Raw genomic sequence first — 6,800 nt, forward strand, 5'->3', positions numbered from 1 at the left:
TAGGCTACTAGTTAGTGCTTCCAACAGTTACTGGGATTTAAAAAAAAAAAAAATGTGTCTTCTCCCAGTTGAACTGAAAAGTTATTTAGCTGCCTTGAAAGTTGAGATATTATTTTATGTACATCTTACAGAAATTATCAACAATAATCTGTAGACACTAGCCCTTCACCAAGGCCAAGGCCATCCTTACTGTTGAATGCATATGGTACCCCTCTCCTGAAGGGGCATAAGAAGGACAGGGGGTAAGCAACCATATCAGGCATGGGAGTCAGCTAGGAAAAGATTTTCAAGTTAAGTTTTTAACAGAAGAAGAACTTTAGAGACTTAAGAATCCAGTTCTGGGGGAAACGGCGGAGGAAAAATGCCTTGAGAACTAAAAGCTTAAAACAGACACTCACAGAATATATAACCTGACTTCCTAACCGGGAAGAAACCTGGCTAGTGTAAAATGGGGGGTGATAGGTGGAAAACACAAAGGCACCACCTGGTAATCAGGTAAAAATTGCATGCTGTGTGGGTGCAAATGGAGCTTCTGAAAGACATAAAGGAGTATTTATAATTCATAGACAATCAAGATTTCTGTTGATTTTTATCTGCATGGCTGAACTCATTAATGCCCACCAGACATTTCTCCCCCATTCTTCATGAACTTTCAATCCTTTGATTTCTGGCTGGCACACCATGAACCTCGCCTCCTCTAAGGCTTAGTTTCTTCCGATAGCCAGTCTAGAGAATCACTCATCAAAGAAAGTGTTCTGCTGAAGGCCATCTCAAGTACTCCAGAACTCTCCTTCTGCTCCCCCTGCTTTAGGTTACATCTCTTCTGCTCATCCAGCAACAGCTACCTATTGGCAGTTTCCCTGAGTGTGTAAACCTCAGCGTCGGGTTCAGGTTGGGTGCTTAAAAGCCCTACTCAATGTCTTTTCTCCCTTTCTGGATGAAATCCCAAAACAATCATAGAGAAATAGAATCATTAGTCCTACTTTGTTTTCACTTGGCAGTTCTGTGACCATAGACAATTTAATTGATGTCATCAGTAAAACAGAAATCATGAAAGTATCTACCCCACAGAGTTGCTAGGAGAATAAAATGAGGTGTTACATGCTTAGCAGTTACTTTGGAGCTAGACACTATACTAATAACTGGATAAATGAGAACTATTTTTGTTTATTTATTTTTGTTATTCTATTTCTCAGCAATGAAGGTTAGAACTCTGGAGCATAAATAGAAACTAAAATAAGGGGTCTGTGGCCATTCATTTTTTTCCTTCTGCTCTTTGAGGGCAGGAAAAATATGGTAGTAGCTGATCATCAACCAATAGGGACTAATGGCAGTGGTGGCAGCAAGCATAGTAGGACCCATGCCAGTTTCAGTAGCAGGTGTAGTAATAGTAATAACTAATATTCTATGGATGGCTTTGTGCCAGGAACTGTGCTAAGGACACAAATCTCTATTGTATCTCTCATTGCCACCATTTTTATAGCTAGACAAGTGCTGGTCCTGGAGCAGTTATATCTCCTCTGGCAAAAGGCTGCCCTGTCTCTCATCCTGTAAGTTGAGACTGTGTGCTTTCCTAAGGATCTTTCAAGACGTTCTGTCCACCTACTGGGACCCTCATTTGAGTGTTGTCCTAAGACTATAAACAAAAAGTGAACTGGTGGTTTTTAAACTACGTTATGCTTAGCACTACAAGTTCCAAATTCCACAACACTTCCCTCAAAATGGCAGGGCAGGTGGCATGGCCAAGAACCTGGGTTCCAAGGCTCAGATCCCCCTTCACTCAGAGTAATTCTGTTTTGATCTGTTTTCTACATTGACCACCCCCACCCCCTGACCTCATTCATAAAACATTTTAGACAAAAGGTTCACAGTTTTCAACAAACTGAAAGCCACTGCACTAAACTCTGTTTCTTTATGTATAATGACAGTTCTAAACTGTCTGCAGTGTTTTGATAACCAGACCAGTGTTTAATTCCCGAAGATTTGCAAAGCCCTATGAAATTTTCAAAACTGTTTCTTATGTGAATAGAAAGCTTCATTTTTTATCTATCTTCTCATATTCTTTCATTATTTTCCTTTTTTATGTGTGTGCAGTTCAGTCAGAAGACTCAGCCTCAATCAAATAGCCACATAGTCATTTTTCACTTCTCTGAATAATAGTATTTTCTAAGAGTACTTGAGTTTAGCAGTATACCCTCTGAGGCTCACATTATAGCTTTTCCTATCTTGTTTTATGCATAGGATGCTACAGTTTATTATCCATAGGATATTACAAGACAGGGAAATTCCTAATGTTTATATTCATTGGTCCAGACCTACAATTGGTTGGGAAATCAAAACACTGTCACCATGTATGAGTTATCTGCCTCTTGCTTCCAAGCAGACCCCTTTGTTTTAAAGCAGTGGTGCTTATATAAACACCAGACTTATTCATCTTATGCTTACGCATGTGTGAAATTCTCAAACTATACAATCTTGGATTGCTTAATGATGTGACGGAAAAACCAACTCAACCACTAAAAAGTCTAGTTAAAACAAGACTGTAATGTAATCTTTTTCTTTTAAAATTTGGTGGAAGCACGGAGAGGATATGGAAGCTCTGTGTTCAAGACCAATCCAGACCTCACCCTATGTGTCTTTTCACTGGGTTGGTCCTGATTGTGACTTTCGTAGTCAAACTGTATCCAAAGTGTATACGTGTGTGTATGTGTATTTACAAATAAGTACACGTATCTGTAGTAAAAGAACAGGGGAGCTCTAAGATTGGGGAACAACGTGCTAAATAATCTTTGTATTTTTTAAAGTACTTTTTCAAAAATACTTTTGAAAATATAGAGTAATAATGTCAATTCCTGGATAAATACTATTTTAGAAAAGGCCAGTTTTCAATTATTTTAACGAGCTTATGCTATTCTGTAAACAATCTCAGGCTTCAAAAGTAGCAAAACGAAAAGCAGAGTAAGTTTTAGATCTGCAGGCCCTTCACTGACTAAAGAATTTTTCTGCTCATCTCATACAGAGCCCTCCTCCCCCAATAACAATAAAGCAACCTAGTGAGAATGGTTGAGAGGAAAGATATAGAGACAGATGTTTGTGGGGTAGGACAAGGTATCAGGGTGGGGAGAGCTACCAGTGTTCTAAGCACATGGGGTGCATTATATATGTGCGTTTATCAACTACACATAGGGGCATGGTAATAGTATGGAATGCTAAGTTTTCTTAAAAAATCAGACTACAGTTTTCACCTAGTTCCCTCGGTGTATCAGTCAAGATTCTCCAGATAGAAACACCTGAGTGCCTCAGTGGTTGAGCATCTGCATTTGGCTCAGGTCCTGATCCTGGGGTCCTGGGATTGAGTCCCACATCAGGCTCCCTGCAGGAAGCCTGCTTCTCCCTCTGCCTATGTCTCTGCCTGTCTCTCTCTGTGTCTCTCATGAATAAATAAAATCTTTTTAAAAAAAAAAAAAAAGATTCTCCAGATAAACATAATAAATAGGATATATACAGAAGGAGATTTCGTTTAGAGAACTGGCTCATGTGGTTGTGGGGGTTAGAAAGCCTGAATTACATAGGGCAAGCTAGGAGGCTGGAAATTGCTTTAAGAGGAGATGTTGCAGTCTGGAGTCCAAAATCCAGAAAGCCAGACAGCTTGGAAACTCAGGCAGGATTTCTATGTTGCAGTCTTGAGGTAAAATTCCTTGTTCTATAAGAAACCTGTCTTTGCTCTTAAGGCCCTCAGCAGATTAGAAGAGGCCCAGCCACATTATGTAGGGTCATCTGCTTCACTGAAAGTCTACTGACTATAAATGTTAATCACATCTAAAAAATACTTTCGCAGCAATATCTTGGCTGGTGTTTGACCAGACATCTGGAAACCATGCCTGGCCAAGTTGACACACGGCATCAGCAATCATTATTCTCTTTTCTACTTTCTACTGCTATAAGTCAGTTTCTACCGGAAAAATCTTTGACACAAAGCTGCTTACACAGTACTTGTATGTCCTTTTCTAAAAAATATCAGTATGTTAAGCCAAAAAATTGTCCTTATTAGCACAGGTTTTTCTCTCTTTCTGGAGGTTGTTATGGGTCATGGGGCTAACAATATTTAAAGAAGTAAGGTACTAGTATGGAAGAGAAACGAAGAGTAGCACTCAGAGGACAGACAGAAATTCTCAAAATAAATGTTTACATGGATTTAGCATATGATGAAGGTAGCATATCAAGCCAGTTGGGAGAAAAGCCCTTGTCAATAAATTTTTTAAAGCAACTGAGTAGCCAACTAGAAAATAAAATAAAACAAAATTGGATCTATACCTCACATCTTATACCAGGACAAATGACAAATGGATCAAAGATTTCTAAAGTAAAAAGTAAAATTATAAGAGTTCTTTTCAAAAAGACCTCAGAGGAGTGCCTGGGTGGCACAGCTGGTTAAGCGTCTGAGGCTTGATTTCGGTTCAGGTCATGATTGCAGGATTGCAAGATCCAGCACCAGGTCGGGCTCCACGCTGGGTGTGGAGCATGCTTGGATTCTCTCTCTCCCTCTCCTCTACCTTTCCCTACCACATGTGCTCTAAATAAATAAATAAATATAAAAATAAATTTTAAAACCTTGAGATTATATACAGATTCCTTTATAATCTTGTACTGTGGAAACTATAACTATAATTCAAAATCAATAAACTATAAAAGGAAAAAGATGATAATTTGATAATATAAAACTTCTACATGGATAGAAATACCAAAACAAGTCAAAAGGCAATTTTGGCAAAAAAAAAAAAATTGAAACATATCATAAAAGACTAATCTCTTAACACATAAACATCACCTGGAAATCAATAAGGAAAAGACCAACACAACAGAATAATAAACAAAGGAAATGAGCAGACAGTTCAGAAAAAAGAAGTATAAAATTAGATCAAATCATATTAAATTGTAGTTTTTCTATGTCAAAAATGCTTGGAAATTGGCAATTTCATATAGTTCAAACTAAGAGCTATAAAATGTATGAGAGGATGTTCAATCCCACTAATAATAAGAAGTGCAAAGTTAAACATCATTTTTGGATTGGTAACAAAGAAATTTAAAAGTTTGGAAACTAATCATGTTAGTGAGGCTTTAGGGAAATATGCACTCACACATCACTCGTATTATCTTTAAATATGTTTAAATATGTCCTTGGAGACCAATTTGGCACATCTACTGAAATTACATATCTACTAAAATTACATATATATGTGTATAGCCTTTGCCTAAGCAATTCTACATTGGAGAATTTATGCTATGGCTATGCTTAGTTAACAGAAGTTCTCACAAAATAAGCTCATATTCATGAGCCAAATGATGAGTGCACAGTGTTATTCATTTCAGTCTTGATTTTAACAGTAGAAGAGTGGAAATAAGCCAAATTTCTAGCAAAGGGGACCAATTAAACAATGGATCTCGGATACAGTGATTTTTCTATGTAGCTTGTAAAAAAGAAAGAGGAAGTACCCTGTATACAGTATATCTGTATACAGATATAGTAAGATCTCCAAAAAATATACAGTGCACAAAAAAAGATTTAAAATATATATATATATTATATATATATTTATTAAGAGAAAAATATGATGCAGAACACTATGGATTATGAGTTATGTTACCTTTCATGTAAAACAAAAGGAAGAAACATAAAACCCTTCATTCATTTTTTTTTATGCCTAGGAATCTCTGGATGGATACAACATAAGAAATTAATACACCATTTATGTAGAAAGGGGGTGAAACTAGATCGATAAGAGACAGAGATGAAATGACATTTTCTTGTCAATCTTTTAATAATTTTGAACCAGGTGAACACATTACCTATTCAAAAATATAAAAATCAATCAATCAATCAATCAATCAGTCTTGTGGCTGATTAATAAAGAATCTGAAGTAAATGTCTATTATATTTGCTATATACCAGTTCATCTACATAATTTGTGGGGCCATTTGTTCAAAAATTCTTAAGAATTTCAAAATGGCAGCAGTAGAGCATTAAAGTAAACACACGACCCTCCTAAGAACAGGCCCTGTGAGACTACAAGTCACACACCCGTGAAGTTGGCCCTAGCTGTACACATGATTATACTCGTGAGCAGAAAGAACTCAGGATACTATTGTAGTTCCCAAAAGAAAACAACTTGCTTCTCAAAAGTCCCAGGCAGCAGAAGTCTCAGAAAAGTTCATTTTCCTTGATTTCTCACATACTTCATGTCATCTTGGTTCTCAAGCAATTAACCTGAATATATATTGAATTTAATCCAATGGAATTGTCACCCATAGCTCTGAGCTTCAGAGCCTAATCAACTTGGGTCATCAATGTGTCATCATCCAAAAGGGCAGAACCCTCATAAATGGCATTGTAGACATAGAGTTTTTTTTTTTTTTAGTAATCAAAGTTTTCATTTTACTGCATTCAGTTAAGTTATTGAAACTAAATAAACCCTAGAGCTTAACATGGTCCAAGCTCAGACTAGTGTTGCAATCAAAGAATTGTAGTTTGGCAGCCAAAAGGTACTGAAAAAAACTTCGAAGGATTTCTGGGTTGTTAGGTTTTTTTTGTTGTTGTTTTTTGTTTTTTGTTTTTTGTTTTTTTTTTCCAGTCTCCTAAGGAAATGCCAAAGAAGGAAATACATTCTTAATACCCAAACATCTTTAAAATCCCCTCTCATCACTGCCTCTGCTAGAGTCCTCCATGCATCTGGGATGGCTTCTTCCCAAGACTCTCTCCTTTCCCATTACTCTTCATCCCCCACCCACATAGGATTTTCTTT

This window comes from Nyctereutes procyonoides, unplaced genomic scaffold, assembly GCF_905146905.1.
Source record: "Nyctereutes procyonoides isolate TBG_1078 unplaced genomic scaffold, NYPRO_anot_genome, whole genome shotgun sequence".
Classification (NCBI taxonomy): Eukaryota; Metazoa; Chordata; class Mammalia; order Carnivora; family Canidae; genus Nyctereutes; species Nyctereutes procyonoides.